Raw genomic sequence first — 21,242 nt, forward strand, 5'->3', positions numbered from 1 at the left:
GCGCTGCGCTGCAGCACGCCACCGTCGCCCTCCTCAAGATCCTCCTCGGCTCCGACGGTGATGGCAAGCAGGTCTCCTCTGCACCGCGCCCGCCTCCGGCGAGTTTCACTCGGACGAAATTTCGTCACACGAATGGGTTCCTTGCCCGACCTCGCCAACGATGGAAGTCTACGCCATCGTCTCGCTGTCCAGTGACCCGCGCTCGCCATAGCGTGTCACCGCCAACCGCTCTGGCGGCTACGCCATCGTCTCGCTGTCCTGTGACCTGTGCCTGCCGCAGCGCGTCACCGCCGACCGCTCCGGCAGCTAAGTCATCATCTCGCTGTCCGGTGACCCGCGCTCGCCGCAGCGTGTCACCGCCGGCCGCTCCGGCGGGCGCAGCGTGACCTGAAATGCCACGGCCAGATTCGCCGTCACTGCCAGCGCCGCCGGGTCGGTTGACATGCTGCTCTACGCCTGCGAGGTACACATTCCGAACTTCTCTCTGGCACCGCTGATGGCCTCGTTCCCAGGTACGCAAGTCAATTATAGCAGTTAATTACTTGATTACTTATTGCGATAGTTAAGCTAGCCCATGCAAAAACTTCTCGCCCACGACCTCAAGTCCTTGGGCCGCTAGCCAATCATTTAATGGTCCGTTAGGCATGCAGAGGAGTAAATGCGCCAGTTTTCTCTGCCCTCGATTGATGACTAATGCACAAGTTAATCTATGCATGCATGCACGGCCATCCATGGTCTTTACGCCCTGCAAAATAGAATTCATGCGTGGACACTTTTTTAGTCCAACAAAAAATATTCGTGAATGTATCTACACTTGCTAACTTGCAGGCTTGTTGAGACGAACAAAGTCGTCTGACCGACTCACCATTTATTCCACTCGGCGAATGGTGTTGTGACTAGATCACAACCCAATTGTGGTTCACTCAGCCGATTCACCTTTTCGCTCGGCCGACTAGCCCAGAGATGATTTTTTGCATTCTGAACAATTAACGTGCAGGCTACTTGGTTGGTTGGCTTCAGCATGCAACCACCAGCGCCATCCGCCTCGTCGTCGTCTTCGACTTCATCCGCGAGGCCATCGTCGAACCTCCACGCACGACCACCGACGCCGTCCGACTCGTCATAGTCTCCAGCCTCATCTGCAACGTCATCGACGAACCCCCACATACGGCCCCTCCCTCCGGGGGCTGGCGGCACTCCGCTTTTGATAACAATGAACCCGACAGACCAAGTCTCCAGCCACTCGGCAGAGGATTGAGGACCTTATCCTCTCCGATCATTTTACAAATTAACTCACAAATTACTGGACACTCGCTTAACAATTCCTTTTCTATTCGAACCCAGGTTCACTCGGACAGGACTTAAACTCACTAAAACGCATGTTCGGATGAATTTGCTCGAATGGATAACAGACCACTTGGGCAGTCGGACACAAACGTTTCAGTCCAGCAACCACTCGGTTGGAAATGTCCTCACAATTCCTCTGTCCCACGGGATGCCACTCGGCTAGACATGTCTACGTCACTCGGCGCTCGTCTGGGCACGTCTTCAACAACTTACCCACTAGGACGCCCCGTGCGTCGCCACTCCGCGGGATGCGTCTACTTCACCTGAACGCCCCACGCGTCGCCACTCTGTGGGACGCGTCTACTTCACTCGGCTGTCCCGCGCATCGTCGTTCGGTTGGGCGCGTCTTCATCAACTTGCCCGCTTGGCTGCCCCGCGCGTCACCGCTCAGTTGGGCGCGTCTTCATCAACTTGCCCGCTTGGCCACTCCGCGCGTTGCCGCTCAGTTGGGCATGTCTTCGTCAACTTGCCCGCTCAGCCGCCCCGCGCGTCGCCGCTCAGTTGGGCACGTCTTCATCAACTTGCATGCTCGGCCACCCCATGCGTCGCCGCTCAGTTGGGCACATCTTCATCAACTTCCAGACTCGGATGCCCCGCGCATCGTCACTCCACGGGACGCGTCTACTTCACTCGGACGCCCCGCACATCGTCACTTCGCGAGATGCGTCTACTTCACTCAGCCGCCCCGCGCGTCGCCACTCGGTTGGTCACCTCATCACCACTCGGCCGCTTCGTGTGTCGCCACTCGATTGGTCACCTCATAACCATTCGGCCGTCCCGTGTGTCGCCACTAGGTTGGTCGCCTCATAACCACTTGGCCGCCCCGCGCGTCGCCACTCGGTTGATCACCTCATCACCACTCGACCGCCCCGCGCGTCGCCATAGGTTGGTCCCCTCATCACCACTCGGCCGCCCCGCGCGTCGCCATCGGTTGGTCACCTCATCACCACTCGGCCGCCCCGTGCATCGCCATCGGTTGGTCACATCATAACCACTCGGCCGCCCGGCGTGTCGCCATCGGTTGGTCACCTCATAACCACTCGGCCGCCCCGCGCGTCGCAATCGGTTGGTCACCTCCTCACCACTCGACCGCCCCGTGCGTCACCAGTCGGTGGTCCCCTCATAACCACTCGGCCGCCCCGCGCGTCGCGATAGGTTGTTCCCCTCATCGCCACTCGGCCGCCCCATGCGTCGCCACTCCGTAGGTCACCTCCTAACCACTCGGCCGCCCCGCGCGTCGCCATCGGTTGGTCACCTCATCACCACTCGACCGCCCCGCGCGTCGCCATCGGTTGGTCACCTCATAACCACTCGGCCGCCCCGCGCGTCGCCATCTGTTGGTCACCTCATAACCACTCGGCCGCCCTGTGCGTCGCCATCAGTTGGTCACCTCATCACCACTCGGCCGCCCCACGCGTCGCCATCGGTTGGTGACCTCATCACCACTCGGCCGCCCCGCACGTCGCCATCGCTTGGTCACCTCATAACCACTCGGCCGCCGCGTCGCCTCTCGATTGGTCCCCTCATAACCACTCGGCCGCCCCGCGCGTCGACATAGGTTGGTCACCTCACCACCATTCGGCCGCCCCACGCGTCGCCACTCGGTTGGTCACCTCATAACCACTCGGCCGCCCCGCGCGTTGCCATCGGTTGGTCACCTCATCACCACTCGGCCGCCCCGCGCGTCGCCATCGGTTGGTCACCTCATCACCACTCGGCCGCCCCGCGCGTCGCCATCGGTTGGTCACCTCATAACCATTCGGTCGTCCCGTGTGTCGCCACTCGGTTGGTCGCGTCATAACCACTCGGCCGCCCCACGCGTCGCCACTCGGTTGATCACCTCATCACCACTCAACCGCCCCGCTCGTCGCCATAGGTTGGTCACCTCATCACCACTCGCTCACCCTGCGCGTCGCCATCGGTTGGTGACCTCATCACCACTCGGCCGCCCCACGCGTCGCCATCGGTTGGTCACCTCATAACCACTCGGCCGCCCCGCGCGTCGCCATCGGTTGGTCACCTCATAACCACTCGGCCGCCCCGCGCGTCGCCATCGGTTAGTCACCTCATCACTACTCGGCCGCCCCGTGCGTCGCCACTCGGTTGGTCCCCTCATAACCACTCGGCCGCCCCACGCGTCGCCATAGGTTGGTCCCCTCATTACCACTGGGCCGCCTCGCGCGTCGCGACTCTGTTGGTCACCTCATAACCACTCGGCCGCCCCGCGCGTCACCATCGGTTGGTCACTTCATCACCACTCGGCCGCCCCGCGGGTCGCCATCGGTTGGTCACCTCATAACCACTCGGCCGCCCCGCTCGTCACCATTGGTTGGTCACCTCATAACCACTCGGCCGCCCTGCGCGTCGCCATCGGTTGGTCACCTCATCACCACTCGGCCGCCCTGCGCGTCGCCATCGGTTGGTCACCTCATAACCACTCGGCCGCCCCGTGCGTCGCCACTCGATTGGTCCCCTCATAACCACTCGGCTGCCCCGCGCGTCGCCATAGGTTGGTCACCTCATCACCACTCGCCCGCCCCGTGTGTCGCCATCGGTTGGTCACCTCATAACCACTCGGCCGCCCCGTGCGTCGCCACTCGGTTGGTCGCCTCAGCACGACTCGGACACTCGCGCACCTTCAGACAACTAAGTCATTTTACATTCTGTTATTTCCGTCTTCCCGAGTACCCCGTTATTCACACATCACGTTCACTCGGAGGCCACGCCACCGAGTGTACCTCTACGCCCGGCTGCTTATTTTCACATACTTGCTTAGTACTGGTTATGTGACTCCCGAGTCCAACTTCCATTTTTTTGCATGCATCATTCACGAACACCATGTGTCTTTCATTCCGAGTTGGCATCGGTCCTCCAGGGCCACAATTCAGTCGAAACACTACACTTCCATTTTATTTGAGCCAGTATTCCAATGAGTTCAGTTGGATCCGTCGCTTAGACAAGTTTGAACGGATCCTTTGCTCTTTCAGAGTCTTGCTGGTTAACCAGCAAGCCCCTTGCACTCCCAGCAGGTGTCTATGGGTGTTATTCACACATATCATTTCAGCACACATCAAATTTCCTTGAGAAATTATTTCATTGGCTTGTGCCATTTTTTACACAAGTTATGCGATCACTCGACGACCCTACGCGCCAACTTCATCTCAGCTCGGACTCGGTCACCGTACCGGTCCTAACGCACCACAACACCCGACCTTGTCACTCTGTTGACTTCAAACACATCCGTCCAACCCCTCTGTGGAGTCCTCTTCATCGTATCAATGATATAGACCTCGTTAGGCATGAGACAGATAAGTCCCTTTTATAATTAAACTTGGCACTTCACTCTTTTATGAGTTTACCTCTTTCGAGCATCACTCGGAAGCTTCTCCTCATCTTTACCTGAGTCCGACTCGATGAATTGCAAATCATCCATTCAAAACCATATTTCTCGTATTCTGACATGTCCGTTGTCGAAGCCTGTAGTACGCTCGGGGGCTATGCCACACTAGGGGGCTGCATCTCATTTGGAATGACACTCTCCTGAGTGGTCGAGTACTTCATCATCAGTCACATCCTTAACTTCAACAAGTGCATTCGATCTGCCACTTTGACAAGTTTTACAAACACCCAGACGCTCTGCACGCCATCTTCATTCCTACTCAGACTCAGTTGGCATGCCGGTCTTGTTGTGTCGCAACCACACTACACCAACCTCGTCGCTACATTAGCTTCGAAAGCATCTCTCTAACTCCTTCGAAGACCATTCCAGCCACTTGGCTGGACACGCAATCTTTCACTCGGCTGCCCCGCGCATCGTCACTCGGCCACCCGCACATCACCACTTGGCTGGACACGTAGTCCTTCACTTGGCCACCTCGCACATCCTCACTCAACAGCCCCACGCGGCGCCACTCGGTCGTGCACGTCTTCACCACTCAGCCGCCCCGCGCGTCACCACTCGGTTGTGCACATCTTCACCACTCGGCCGCTCCGCGCATCGCCACTCGGTTGTGCACATCTTCACCACTCGGACATCCCCGCGCGTCGTCGCTCGGTTGTACGCATCATTGCCCCTCGGCCACCTCGTGCGCCATCATCAATTGGACATGTCTTTACCTCTACACCCCAACACGGGAACGGCTAAGTTACTCATATGATCAAACCTCATATCACACTCTGTAGCAAGCTTACCCCTTTCGAGCATCACTCGGGGGCTACGCACAGCCGTTGGCCATGCCGCCCTCAGGGGTTACGCCCATTCGATCAACCCATTGATCACATCAGGAATATCTTTTTGACCATACATGCTCGTTCCGCCAAAAATCTATAAGGGTAGTACTGTCCACTCGGACGATCGCCCAAATCATTACTTGAAGTCATCTTCAGGACTGCAAAAGGGTGAACATGACGCTCCTCTACGGATACACTTGGCCCTTATCCTAGGCTCCAAGGCGTCAATTTCACAAACTTGGACTCAGAGATGCCATGTGCTGGTGTTCCCCCGGGATAATGTGTGGCCTCTCTCCGGAGAGTCAGCCCACACACTAGCCTCGCCACTCAGGTTTCATGGCATGTCCATGTCAGACCACTAGTCTATCTCCTCCGGGAGACATACGAGTGCCACCAAGTTTTTCCGTGCAGTTAACATACCCCGTTCAGTCGGGAAGCACGTCCACTCGAACAAATACCCGTTTCATGCAAAACGAAGCTCCTCTATGAATACAATGTACTCTTACAAATACCCCTTTCACGCAAAATCTAATGGCTAATATAAGAAGTACTACTGGAACGATTACTCCCTGGAGTGTCCAGTTTTTTTCTGCACTCGGCAGTTTCAAAGCCGAATTCATTCACCGTGTCGAGAGCACGAAGATTCACCTGCTTGACTGAGTTCGAGGTTGAATTTATTCCATGCCGAGTGCACAAAGATCAGTCCGACTGACTCAGTTCCAGGCTGAGCTTATTTACCATGTCAAGCGCATGAAGATGCATCCGATTGACTCAATTCCAGACTAAAAGATATTTACCGTGTCGACTGCGTGGAGGTTTACCAGGAGACTTAAACCCTCTGCCCGACTCATCTTGTCCGACAGAGGCTCGGGGACTACACCCAGTGGTTGCACTCAGCATGCCCCCACTAGAAGAGAACTCAGAAAGAAACATTTTGCTCGATGCAAGACTGATACGTCTCCAACGTCTCTATAATTTTTGATTGTTCCACGCTATTATATTATCAACCTTGGATGTTTTATATGCATTTATATGCTATTTTATATGATTTTTGGGACTAACCTATTAACCTAGAGCCCAGTGCTAGTGCCAGTTTCTGTTTTTTCCTTGTTTTAGAGTATCACAGAAAAGGAAAATCAAACGGAGTCCAATTGACCTGAAACTTCACGGAACTTATTTTTGGACCAGAAGAAGCCCAGGAGTATCGGAGTTGGACCAGGAGAGTTCCGGGCTGCCCACCCCCCTGGGCGCGCCCCTGCCTCGTGGACAGCCCGGAGGTCCACCGACGTACTTCTTCCTCCCATATATACCCATATACCCTAAAAACTTCGAGGAGCAGAATAGATCGGGATTTCCGCCGCCAGAAGCCTACGTAACCACCGAAAACCAATCTAGACCCGTTCCGGCACCCTGCCGGAGGGGGAAATCCCTCTCCGGTGGCCATCTTCATCATCCCGGTGCTCTCCATGACGAGGAGGGAGTAGTTCTCCCTCAGGGCTGAGGGTATGTACCAGTAGCTATGTGTTTGATCTGTCTCTCTCGTGTTCTTGAGGTGATACGATCTTGATGTATCGCGAGCTTTGCTATTATAGTTGGATCTTATGATGTTTCTCCCCCTCTACTCTCTTGTAATGGATTGAGTTTTCCCTTTGAAGTTATCTTATCGGATTGAGTCTTTAAGGATTTGAGAACACTTGATGTATGTCTTGCATGTGCGTATCTGTGGTGACAATGGGATATCATGTGATTCACTTGATGTATGTTTTGGTGATCAACTTGTGGGTTCCTCCCATGAACCTATGCATAGGGGTTGGCACATGTTTTCATCTTGACTCTCCGGTAGAGTCTTTGGGGCACTCTTTGAGGTACTTTGTGTTGGTTTGAATAGATGGATCTGAGATTGTGTGATGCATATCGTATAATCATACCCACGGATACTTGAGGTGGCATTGGAGTATCTAGGTGACATTAGGGTTTTGGTTGATTTGTGTCTTAAGGTGTTATTCTAGTACGAACTCTATGATAGATTGAACGGAAAGAATAGCTTCATGTTATTTTACTACGGACTCTTGAATAGATCGATCAGAAAGGATACCTTTGAGGTGGTTTCGTACCCTACCATTGAAGGAAATATGCCCTAGAGGCAATAATAAAGTTATTATTTATTTCCTTATATCATGATAAATGTTTATTATTCATGCTAGAATTGTATTAACCGGAAACATAATACATGTGTGAATACATAGACAAACAGAGTGTCACTAGTATGCCTCTACTTGACTAGCTCGTTGATCAAAGATGGTTATGTTTCCTAACCATAGACATGAGTTGTCATTTGATTAACGGGATCACATCATTAGGAGAATGATGTGATTGACTTGACCCATTCCGTTAGCATAGCACTTGATCGTTTAGTTTGTTGCTATTGCTTTCTTCATGACTTATACATGTTCCTATGACTATGAGATTATGCAACTCCCATTTACAAGAGGAACACTTTGTGTGCTACCAAACATCACAACGTAACTGGGTGATTATAAAGGTGCTCTACAGGTGTCTCCAAAGGTACTTGTTGGGTTGGCATATTTCGAGATTAGGATTTGTCACTCTGATTGTTGGAGAGGTATCTCTGGGCCCACTCGGTAATGCACATCACTTAAGCCTTGCAAGCATTGCAACTAATGAGTTAGTTGCTGGATGATGTATTACGGAACGAGTAAAGAGACTTGCCGGTAACGAGATTGAACTAGGTATTGAGATACCGACGATCGAATCTCGGGCAAGTAACATACCGATGACAAAGAGAACAACGTATGTTGTTATGCGGTCCGACCGATAAAGATCTTCGAAGAATATGTGGGAGCCATGAGCATCCAGGTTCCGCTATTGGTTATTGACCGGAGACGTGTCTCGGTCATGTCTACATAGTTCCTGAACCCGTAGGATCCGCACGCTTAAAGTTCGATGACGGTTATATTATGAGTTTATGTGTTTTGATGTACCGAAGGAGTTCGGAGTTCTGGATGAGACCGAGGACATGACGAGGAGTCTCGAAATGGTCGAGACGTAAAGATCGAGATATTGGACGACTATATTCGGACATCGAAAAGGTTCCGAGTGATTCGGGTATTTTTGGGAGTACCGGGGAGTCACGGGAATTCATATTGGGCCTTAATGGGCCATACGGGAAAGGAGATAAAGGCCTCAAAGGGTGGGCGCACCCCTCCCCATGGGCTGGTCCGAATTGGACTAGGGAGGGGGGCGCCCCCTTCCTTCCTTCTCCTTTTCCCTTCCCTTTCCTTCCCTCCTACTCCTACTACTTGGAAGGGTTCCTAGTTCTACTAGGAAAGGGGGAATCCTACTCCCGGTGGGAGTAGGAATCCCCTAGGGCACGCCATAGAGAGGTCCGGCCCCTCCCCTCCTCCACTCCTTTATATACGTGGCCAGGGGGCACCCCATAGACAACAATTGATCTCTTGATCTCTTAGCCGTGTGCGGTGCCCCTCTCCACCATAATCCACCTCGGTCATATCGTAGTGGTGCTTAGGCGAAGCCCTGCGTCAGTAGAACATCATCATCGTCACCACGCCGTCGTGCTGACGGAACTCTCCCTTAAAGCTCGGCTGGATCGGAGTTCGAGGGACGTCATCGAGTTGAACGTGTGCAGAACTCGGAGGTACCGTGCGTTCGGTACTTGGATCGGTCGGATCATGAAGACATACGACTACATCAACCGCGTTGTCATAATGCTTCCGCTTTCGGTCTATGAGGGTACGTGGACACACTCTCCCCTCTCGTTGCTATGCATCACCATGATCCTGTGTGTGCGTAGGAATTTTTTTGAAATTACTACGTTCCCCAACAGTGGTATCAGAGCCTAGGTTTTATGCGTTGATGTTATGCACGAGTAGAACACAAGTGAGTTGTGGGCGATATAAGTCATACTGCTTAACAACATGTCATACTTTGGTTCGGCAGTATTGTTGGATGAAGCGGCCCGGACCGACATTACGCGTACGCTTACGCGAGACTGGTTCTACCGACATGCTTTGCACACAGGTGGCTGGCGCGTGTCAGTTTCTCCAACTTTAGTTGAACCAAGTGTGGCTACGCCCGGTCCTTGCGAAGGTTAAAACATCACCAACTTGACCTACTATCGTTGTGGTTTTAATGCGTAGGTAAGAACGGTTCTTGCTAAGCCCATAGCAGCCACGTAAAACTTGCAACAACAAAGTAGAGGACGTCTAACTTGTTTTTGCAGGGGCATGTTGTGATGTGATATGGTGAAGACGTGATGAGATATAAGTTGCTGTATAAGATGATCATGTTTTGTTGAAGTTATCGGCAACTGGCAGAAGCCTTATGGTTGTCTCTTTATTGCATAAGATGCAAGCGCCAAATAATTGCTTTACTTTATCGCTATGCGATAGCAATAGTTGGCGAGACGACCATGTGACGACACATTGATATAGATCAAGATGATGGAGATCATGGTGTCATGCCGGTGACGATGGAAATCATGACGATGTTTTGGAGATGGAGATCAAAGGCACAAGATGATGATGGCCATATCATGTCACATATTTTGATTGCATGTGATGTTTATCTTTTATGCATCTTATCTTGCTTTGATTGACGGTAGCATTATAAGATGATCTCTCACTAAATTTCAAGATAAAAGTGTTCTCCCTGAGTATGCACCATTGCCAAAGTTCGTCGTGCCCAGACACCACGTGATGATCGGGTGTGATAAGCTCTACGTCCATCTACAACGGGTGCAAGCCAGTTTTGCACATGCAGAATACTCAGGTTAAACTTGACGAGCCTAGCATATGCAGATATGGCCTCGGAACACTGAGACCGAAAGGTCGAGCGTGAATCATATAGTAGATATGATCAACATAATGATGTTCTCCATTGAAAACTACTCCATTTCACGTGATGATCGGTTATGGTTTAGTTGATATGGATCACGTGATCACTTAGACGATTAGAGGGATGTCTATCTAAGTGGGAGTTCTTAAGTAATATGATTAATTGAACTTTAATTTATCATGAACTTAGTCCTGGTAGTATTAGCATATCTATGTTGTAGATCAATAGCTCGCGTTGTTGCTTCCCTATGTTTTATATATGTTCCTAGAGAAAACTAAGTTGAAAGATGATAGTAGCAATGATGCGGACTGGGTCCATGATCTGAGGTTTATCCTCATTGCTGCACAGAAGAATTGTGTCCTTGATGCACCGCTAGGTGACAGACCTATTGCAGGAGCAAATGCAGAAGTTATGAACGTTTGGCTAGCTCAATATGATGGCTACTTGATAGTTTAGTGCACCATGCTTAATGGCTTAGAATCGGGACTTCAAAGACGTTTTGAACGTCATGGACCATATGAGATGTTCCAGGAGTTGAAGTTAATATTTCAAGCAAATACCCGAGTTGAGAGATATGAAGTCTCCAACAAGTTCTATAGCTAAAAGATGGAGGAGAATAGCTCAAGCAGTAAGCATGTGCTCAGATTGTCTGGGTACTACAATCGCTTGAATCAAGTGGGAGTTAATCTTCCAGATAAAATAGTGATTGACAGAATTCTCTAGTCACCATCACCAAGTTAGTAGAACTTCGTGATGAACTATAGTATGCAAGGGATGACGAAAGTAATTCCCAAGCTCTTCGTGATGCTGAAATCGATGAAGGTAGAAATCAAGAAAAGCATCAACTATTGATGGTTGACAAAGACCACTAGTTTCAAGAAAAGGGCAAAGGGAAGAAGGGGAACTTCAAGAAGAATGGCAAGCAAGTTGCTGCTCAAGCGAAGAAGCCCAAGTCTGGCCCTAAGCCTGAGACTAAGTGCTTCTACTACAAAGGGACTGGTCACTGGAAGCGGAACTGCCCCAAGTATTTGGCGGATAAGAAGGATGGCAAAGTGAACAAAGGTATATTTGATATACAGATTATTGATGTGTATTTTACTAGTGTTCGTAGCAACCCCTCGGTATTTTATATTGGTTCAGTTGCTAAGAGTAGTAACTCGAAACATGAGTTGCAGAATGAAGAGAGACTAGTTAAAGGTGAAGTGACGATGTGTGTTGGAAGTGGTTCCAAGATTGATATGATCATCATCGCACACTCCCTATACTTTTAGGATTAGTGTTGAACCTAAATAAGTGTTATTTGGTGTTCGCGTTGAGCATGAATATGATTTGATCATGTTTATTGCAATACGGTTATTCATTTAAGTAAGAGAATAAATTGTTGTTCTGCTTACATGAATAAAACCTTATATGGTGACACACCCAATGAAAATGGTTCGTTGGATCTCGATCGTAGTGATACACATATTCATAATATTGAAACCAAAAGATGCAAAATTAATAATGATAGTGCGACTTATTTGTGGCACTGCTGTTTAGGTCATATTGGTGTAAAGCGCATGAAGAAACTCCATGCTGATGGACTTTTGGAATCACTTGATTATGAATCACTTGATGCTTGCGAACCATGCCTCATGGGCAGGATGACTAAGACTCCGTTCTCCGGAACAGTGGAGCGAGCAACTGACTTATTGGAAATAATACATACTGATGTATGCGGTCCGATGAGTGTTAAGGCTCACGACAAGTATCGTTATTTTTCTGACCTTCACAAATGATTTGAGCAGATATGGGTATATCTACTTAATGAAACACAAGTCTGAAACAGTTGAAAAGTTCAAAGAATTTCAGAGTGAAGTGGAGAATCATCGTAACAAAAATAAAAGTTTCTACGATATGATCGCAGAAGTAAAATATTTGAGTTACGAGTTTGGCCTTTAGTTAAAACAATGTGGAATAGTTTCACTACTCGCGCCACCTGGAACACCACAGTGCAATGGTGTGTCCGAACATCGTAACCGTACTTTATTAGATATGGTGTGATCTATGATGTCTCTTACCAATTTACCACTATCGTTTTGGGGTTTTGCATTAGAGACAGCTACATTCACATTAAATAGGGCACCATCTAAATCTGTGAGACGACACCGTATGAACTATGGTTTGGCAAGAAACCTAAGCTGTCGTTTCTTAAAGTTTGAGGTTGCAATGCTTATGTGAAAAAGTTTCAACCTGATAAGTTCAAACCCAAATCGGAGAAGTGCGTCTTCATAGGATACCCAAAAGAAAATGTTGGGTACACCTTCTATCACAGATCCGAAGGCAAGATATTCGTTGCTGAGAATGGATCCTTTCTAGAGAAGGAGTTTCTCTCGAAAGAAGTGAGTGGGAGGAAAGTAGAACTTGATGAGGTAACTGTACCTGCTCCCTTATTGGAAAGTAGTTCATCACAGAAATCTGTTTCTGTGACTCCTACACCAATTAGTGAGGAAGCTAATGATGATGATCATGTAACTTCAGATCAAGTTACTACCGAACCTCGTAGGTAAACCAGAGTGAGATCCGCACCAGAGTGGTACGGTAATCCTGTTCTGGAGGTCATGTTACTTGACCATGACGAGCCTACGAACTATGAGGAAGCGATGATGAGCCCAGATTCCGCGAAATGGCTTGAGGCCATGAAATCTGAGATGAGATCCATGTATGAGAACAAAGTATGGACTTTGATTGACTTGCCCATTGATCGGCGAGCCATTGAGATTAAATGGATCTTCAAGAGGAAGACAGACGCTGATAGTAGTGTTACTATCTACAAAGCTAAAATTGTCGCAAAAAGGTTTTCGACAAGTTCAAGGTGTTGACTACGATGAGAGTTTCTCACTCGTATCTAAGCTTAAGTCTGTCCGAATCATGTTAGCAATTGCCGCATTTTATGAAATCTGGCAAATGGATAAACAAAACTACATTCCTTAATGGATTTATTAAAGAAGAGTTGTATATGATGCAACCAGAAGGTTTTGTCAATCCTAGAGGTACTAACAAAATATGCAAGCTCCAGCGATCCATCTATGGACTGGTGCAAGCATCTCGGAGTTGGAATATACGCTTTGATAAGTTGATCAAAGCATATAGTTTTATACAGACTTGCGGTGAAGCCTGTATTTACAAGAAAGTGAGTGGGAGCACTACAACATTTCTGATAAGTATATATATGACATATTGTTGATCGGAGATGATGTAGAATTATTCTGCAAAGCATAAAGGAATGTTTGAAAGGAGTTTTTTTTTCAAAGAAAGACCTTGGTGAAGCTGCTTACATATTGAGCATCAAGATCTATAGAGATAGATCAAGACGCTTGATAAGTTTTTCAATGAGTACATACCTTGACAAGATTTTGAAGTAGTTCAAAATGAAATAGTCAAAGAAGGAGTTCTTGCCTGTGTTACAAGGTGTGAAGTTGAGTAAGACTCAAAAACCCGACCACGACAGAAGATTGAGAGAGAATGAAAGTCATTCCCTATGCCTCAGCCATAGGTTCTATAAAGTATGCAATGCTGTGTACCAGACCTATTGTATACCCTGCCCTGAGTTTGGAAAAGGAGTACAATAGTGATCTAGGAGTAGATCACTGGACATTGGTCAAAATTATCCTTAATGGAATAAGGATATGTTTCTCGATTATGGAAGTGACAAAAGGTTCGTCGTAAAGGGTTACGTCGATGCAAATTTTGACACTGATCCAGATGACTTTAAACTCAATCTGGATACATATTGAAAGTGGGAGCAATTAGCTAGAGTAGCTCCATGCAGAGCATTGTTGACATAGAAATTTGCAAAATACTTACAGATCTGAATGTGGCAGACCCGTTGACTAAACTTCTCTCACAAGCAAAACATGATCACACCTCAGTACTCTTTGGGTGTTAATCACATAGCGATGTGAACTAGATTATTGACTCTAGTAAACCCTTTGGGTGTTGGTCACATGTCGATGTGAACTATGGGTGTTAATCACATGGTGATGTGAACTATTGGTATTAAATCACATGGCGATGTGAACTAGATTATTGACTCTAGTGCAAGTGGGAGACTGAAGGAAATATGCCCTAGAGGCAATAATAAAGTTATTATTTATTTCCTTATATCATGATAAATGTTTATTATTCATGCTAGAATTGTATTAACCGGAAACATAATACATGTGTGAATACATAGACAAACAGAGTGTCACTAGTATGCCTCTACTTGATTAGCTCGTTGATCAAAGATGGTTATGTTTCCTAACCATAGACATGAGTTGTCATTTGATTAACGAGATCACATCATTAGGAGAATGATGTGATTGACTTGACCCATTCTGTTAGCATAGCACTTGATCATTTAGTTTGTTGCTATTGCTTTCTTCATGACTTATACATGTTCCTATGACTATGAGATTATGCAACTCCTGTTTACAAGAGGAACACTTTGTGTGCTACCAAACGTCACAACATAACTGGGTGATTATAAAGGTGCTCTACAGGTGTCTCCAAAGGTACTTGTTGGGTTGGCATATTTCGAGATTAGGATTTGTCACTCCGATTGTCGGAGAGGTATCTCTGGGCCCACTAGGTAATGCACATCACTATAAGCCTTGCAAGCATTGCAACTAATGAGTTAGTTGTGGGATGATGTATTACGGAACGAGTAAAGAGACTTGCCGGTAACGAGATTGAACTAGGTATTGAGATACCGACGATCGAATCTCGGGCAAGTAACATACCGATGACAAAGGGAACAACGTATGTTGTTATGCGGTCTGACCGATAAAGATCTTCGAAGAATATGTGGGAGCCAATATGAGCATCCAGGTTCCGCTACTGGTTATTGACCGGAGACGTGTCTCGGTCATGTCTACATAGTTCTCGAACCCGTAGGGTCCGCACGCTTAAAGTTCGATGACAATTATATTATGAGTTTATGTATTTTGATGTACCGAAGGAGTTCGGAGTCCCGGATGAGACCGGGGACATGACGAGGAGTCTCGAAATGGTCGAGACGTCAAGATCGATATATTGGACGACTATATTCGGACATCGGAAAGGTTCCGAGTGATTCAGGTATTTTTGGGAGTACCGGGGAGTCACGGGAATTCATATTGGGCCTTAATGGGCCATACGGGAAAGGAGAGAAAGGCCTCAAAGGGTGGCCACACCCCTCCCCATGGGCTGGTCCGAATTGGACTAGGGAGGAGGGGGGCGCCCCCTTCCTTCTCCTTTTCCCTTCCCTTTCCTTCCCTCCTACTCCTACTACTTGGAAGGGTTCCTAGTTCTACTAGGAAAGGGGGAGTCCTACTCCCGGTGGGAGTAGGACTCCCCTAGGGCGCGCCATAGAGAGGGCCGGCCCCTCCCCTCCTCCACTCCTTTATATACGTGGCCAGGGGGCACCCCATAGACAACAATTGATCTCTTGATCTCTTAGCCGTGTGCGGTGCCCCTCTCCACCATAATCCACCTCGGTCATATCGTAGCGGTGCTTAGGCGAAGCCCTGCGTCATTAGAACATCATCATCGTCACCACGCCGTCATGCTGACGGAACTCTCCCTCAAAGCTCGGCTGGATCGGAGTTCGAGGGACGCCATCGAGTTGAACGTGTGCAGAACTCGGAGGTACCGTGCGTTCGGTACTTGGATTGGTCGGATCGTGAAGACGTACGACTACATCAACCGCGTTGTCATAATGCTTCCGCTTTCGGTCTACGAGGGTACGTGGACACACTCTCCCCTCTCGTTGCTATGCATCACCATGATCCTGTGTGTGCGTAGGAATTTTTTTGAAATTACTACGTTCCCCAACAACCATAATCTCTTTGTTTGTTCTCCGCTATTAGTGACTTTGGAGTGACTCTTTGTTGCATGTTGAGGGATAGTTATATGATCCAATTATGTTATTATTGTTGAGAGGACTTGCACTAGTGAAAGTATGAACCCTAAGCCTTGTTTCAACGCATTGCAATACCGTTTGTGCTCACTTTTATCATTAGTTACCTTGCTGTTTTTATATTTCCATATTACAAAAACCATTATCTACTATCCATATTGCACTTGTATCACCATCTCTTCGCCGAACTAGTGCACCTATACAATTTACCATTGTATTGGGTGTGTTGGGGACACAAGAGACTCTTTGTTATTTGGTTGCAGGGTTGCTTGAGAGAGACCATCTTCATCCTACGCCTCCTACGGATTGATAAACCTTAGGTCATCCACTTGAGGGAAATTTGCTACTGCCCTACAAACCTCTGCACTTGGAGGCCCAACAATGTCTACAAGAAGAAGGTTGTGTAGTAGACATCAAAGACCATCTCCAAATCACTCAAGTGCTACTCGACTTCTGAGTCGAGGAAGGGCAAGCTAGACCAGTACCAGATCCTCAAGTACTACTCGACCTCCGAGTTGGAGAGGAACAAGTTCTATCCATACGAGCTAAGAAGATTTTTAGTTCTCTCAGACCCCCGCCGACTGCCCGCAGTCGACGACGGTCTCGGGGACTACACCCAGTGGGTGCACTCAACATGCCCCCACTGGAGTAATCTCCACTCGGTACGGCCTGACCGGTGCGAGTGGCGAACAACAAGCAAACAAGTTCTAAGGCTCCCGTCGGCTACCAAAAAAATTGCTAGGTCCGTGCGGCGAACAACAAACAAACAAGTTCTAAGGCTCCCGTCGGCTACCAAAAAAATTTGCTATAAGGTGAGTTTAACGCTCCTCCGTGGACCTGTTTTGAGCCTTCTTCCAGGACTCAAAGCGTGAAACTCATAAGTTTGGATCTAGAACCGACTCGTATTGACGTTCCTCCGGGACAAGAATGGCATCTCTCCGAGAGAACAATCCATGCGTCAAACTTTTTGCCCGGATTTAATGACCCATCCATACTCTGATCACAAGTTAACCTCTTCCGAGAGATGATCGAATGTCACCAAGTTGCTCCTCGCGGGCACTTACCCCAGATCAGTCGGGAAGCATAGTACCAGAATCCATTGAGATTTTGTTCAAACCTTGGTTGTCTGAAAGCACGATGACGGGTACTGTCGTGGTTTTGTCACGGTAGATGTCCTCGTGAAAGGACTTAGTCGTGGAGCCATCGCTATGGGTTAGCTTAAAGGGGTTTTACCGGACAAGGGACATGAGAATTTTATGCTAGTTCGGCCCCTTCGATGAAGGTAAAAGCCTACGTCTAGTTGTGTTGGTATTGCTAGGGTTTCGATGACCAGGGAGCGATTCCGCTTTGCCTGGCTCTTGAGTTGTTGTGTGTTGTCCCTAAACCGCTGCCGGATCATCCCTTTATATACACAGGTTAACGCCCGCCGGTTTACGGAGTCCCGAGGCCGGATCATAAACGTGTCCGACTCGGTCTCTATCCTTCCTATCTTACAATACAAGTTACATGGGAAAGTCGGTTTACATCTACAGGCCTTAACCCGCCTTTGGGCCTTGGGCCTTTGTAAAGCGCCACCATCCTTACGTCTTCATGGGCTTCTAATCTTTATAAGGTTAACCCGGCTACTCATGGCCGGTTTACATCCAGTAGTAATATCCCCAACATTAGGCCCCAGATTGATTTGAACTTGTTCATGTCAATCTTCAACACTTAGAAAAATTCCTCCTTTGCATCTTTGCTTTGATCTTGTAAACCGCCGTGATGTCATACTCCAGGATCATGATAAATCATCATGACATCACTTTATTATTTAAAAATGATACCTCTCACCTTCAGTTAATGAGCTTCCGACAATCGAGGCGACCACTCCGTTAGGTATCCAATATTCAGGCTCCTCGATTCTCGCGCCTGTCACCTCTCCACTTACCTTATAAATAGGACCAAGGGTCATCTTCCTTTTCTCCCTTCGTCTCCTTGCTTCTTCTTCCTCCTCGCGATGCCGCTGTCGTCGAGCTTCACCTCTGCATCACCAACGGCCGCTGCATCGACCAGGTCACACCAGAAATACGCGGCGCATCTCCGCTACCTCAACAGCTGCGGTAAGCCCTTCCTCTTTCCTCTGTAGATCCATTAGGGTTCGTGCGGGTTCATGTCGCTCCCCTTGTGTTCTTCGTCCACCCATAGATAGCGGAGCTCAATCTTGGCGTGTTCCGCACCGTAGCTATGGAACTCCTTATCTTAGCCATTTGACCCAAACTTTAAATACATCGTAACTTGATCTGGACCCTTTGTGAACTGCTTCGGGACCAAACTTTTAAGTCTCAATATTTTTCCCTTTTCCTGACTTACGGTAGATCCAGAATTTCAATGCAATCTTGTGAAACCTGTTTTACCTTAGTCGTTCTTGCCTTAGATATGTACCTTCTTTATCACATAGGCGGTTTACCCTTGTAGAGAGTAATCTATTATATACCATTAGTCCCCTTGTAAACCGGCAATCCCTTTATCTCCGTTGTCATACTCCGGTTTAATAATATGTGTATATCTCTTTTTCCACTTATCGCTTTGTCATTCATAATTGTATCATCCTCCGGTTTACCAATTTCACATACTTGGATTCCTTTGTCCTGTTGCACCTTATGCATCACTATGAATGAATTGTAAACCGACATTTCTTTCCAGGTTTTCACTTGCAATGGCCAAGCAGTTTTATTCCTGCAACTGGGCTCCCTCTCAGGTTACAGAGGAGCAACTGAATGGAATGGTCAAGATCGGTACTTTACCAAAGAAGAATGAGGTCCGGTGGCAAGTTCCTGGGCCGGAAAATCCTCCCACCCCTAAGAAGGGTGAGGTAGTGGTGTTTGTTGATCACATAGGCCGTGGTTTTAAACTGCCTGGATCAAAGGTTTTTTGGGATGTGCTTGCCAGCTTTCAACTCCACCCTCAAGATATTGGACCCAACTCGGTATCCAATATATGCAACTTTCAAGTTTTCTGTGAAGTGTACCTACAAGAAGAGCCAACTGTTGAGTTGTTCCGAGATTTCTTCCATCTGAACCGTCGCACTGAGTTTGTAGATGGACCCAATACTGAACTTGGCGGCGTCTCTATTCAGAAAAGAGGTTGAATTTCCTCATGCCAAGCTGCACAATCACCCTAAAGAATGGAATCAAACTTGGTTCTATTGTAGAGACACCTCCCGTGAAGATGAGAACCCTCTGCCGGGTTACCATGCCCACCGGCTTGCCAATACTCATCCACTTCCACAACAACTAAGTGCCCAGGAACGGGCCCTGTACGCACCTCAACTCCCCAAGCTGAGAGCCTTCTTGGCCAACGGTTTAACAGGTGTAGACTTCGTCCGTTGCTGGATATCCTGGAGTATATTGCCATTAAGTCACCGCTCCGGCTTAATGTGCGAGTATACTGGTGAAGTAGAAGACTCCCAGCGTCATATCAATATTCAGCTAACAGATGAAGAAGTCAATGAGGCTGTCAAGAAAATATTGAACGAATCAGAAGCTGTCTGTCGCCGGACCGGATTAAACCCTTTTTACACGCAAAACAAACCGCCTGCTGTAAGTATTGTTCTTCCACTTTAAACTTGATATCTTTAGACTGTACAATCTTTGAATACCCTTCTGCTTATTTTTAAATAGGGTGATGATCCGTTCTGGAAGAAGAAACCTCAAGAAAAAGCAGCAAAGCCTTCCCGTCCTAAAACAAAAGCCGTCAAGAAAACCACAAAGAGGAAGGCACCTGAACGCCTCAGTTTAGAACTGGATGACGACCTGGATGAACCGGAAGTTGAGGTAGAACTTGATTCACTTGGTTCATTTTTCATGCATCTCATTGACAATGATACTTATCAGGAGGACGTTGAGGGCAGCCAAGCTGACGATGCAGAGGTAATTATCCTTTCCTCCGGTTCAGACTCTCTGCCAACACAGAAAATCCGTCAAGCGGTCCAGAAAGTAAGCTTGTCTCATCCTCTTGCTCACTTGGATCCAACATTTATTTTGAAGAAACATCATCACGAGGCTCGCCGCACAACCCGGCACAGCGGTCAAAAGGTTACTTCGACCGGTTTACCGGACACCCCGGTTTGAAAACGCCGATCTGAGGTCTCACGCACTTCTGACACTTCTTATCCCAAGGCAGGCTATTTCTGACAACCTCTTAATCCGTCCGATTCGAATTATCAGGTGACACCTCCTTCATCCTCTGGCGAGTCAACAACGACCCAACTCCCTCCTCTCAAAACCGTAGCTGGGTAAGTACTTCACCCCCTTCTTTTCATGCTTTGTACTTTATATGCTATGCTAACCTTTGCATCTTGTTCTATTTAGAGCCAAAGCCAGACACAGTAAAAAGGCTCGGGTGAATAATCCGCCTGAAGACCAGGTGCTTATTGAACCGGAGCAAACTGATGAACCGGAGGGTCCGAATACTGAGGCCACATTTGATGAACCACCCCCTCAAGATCATAACACTGATGAACAAGCAGAAGCTGATACTGCTGTGCCAGATGATGAACCGGCAAACCCAATCCGGACTGATGACAGACCTTCTGGTCCAGTGAGAACTGCTGATACTCTATCAACTCCAGAAAAGGCTGCTGGAGACAAAGAAGGCGAGGTTATCATTACTGGTATTGGTCACACCTCTCCTGGCCATCCTGTTATTTTGGCAAAACATAGTGCCAAGGAAGAGCGTACTGCTACGGAGAAAGGAAAATGGAGCACTGATTTATCCAGCTATGCCCATCTTAGTGCTCAAGAACTCCACTCTGGTTTCCTAAACCGTCTGCACTCAAACCATGATTATGAAGCCGGTCTGGTGAATCTAATGAAGGAGCGCTATAAGGTAT

The sequence above is a fragment of the Triticum urartu genome, chromosome 2 (assembly GCF_003073215.2).
Source record: "Triticum urartu cultivar G1812 chromosome 2, Tu2.1, whole genome shotgun sequence".
Lineage (NCBI taxonomy): Eukaryota > Viridiplantae > Streptophyta > Magnoliopsida > Poales > Poaceae > Triticum > Triticum urartu.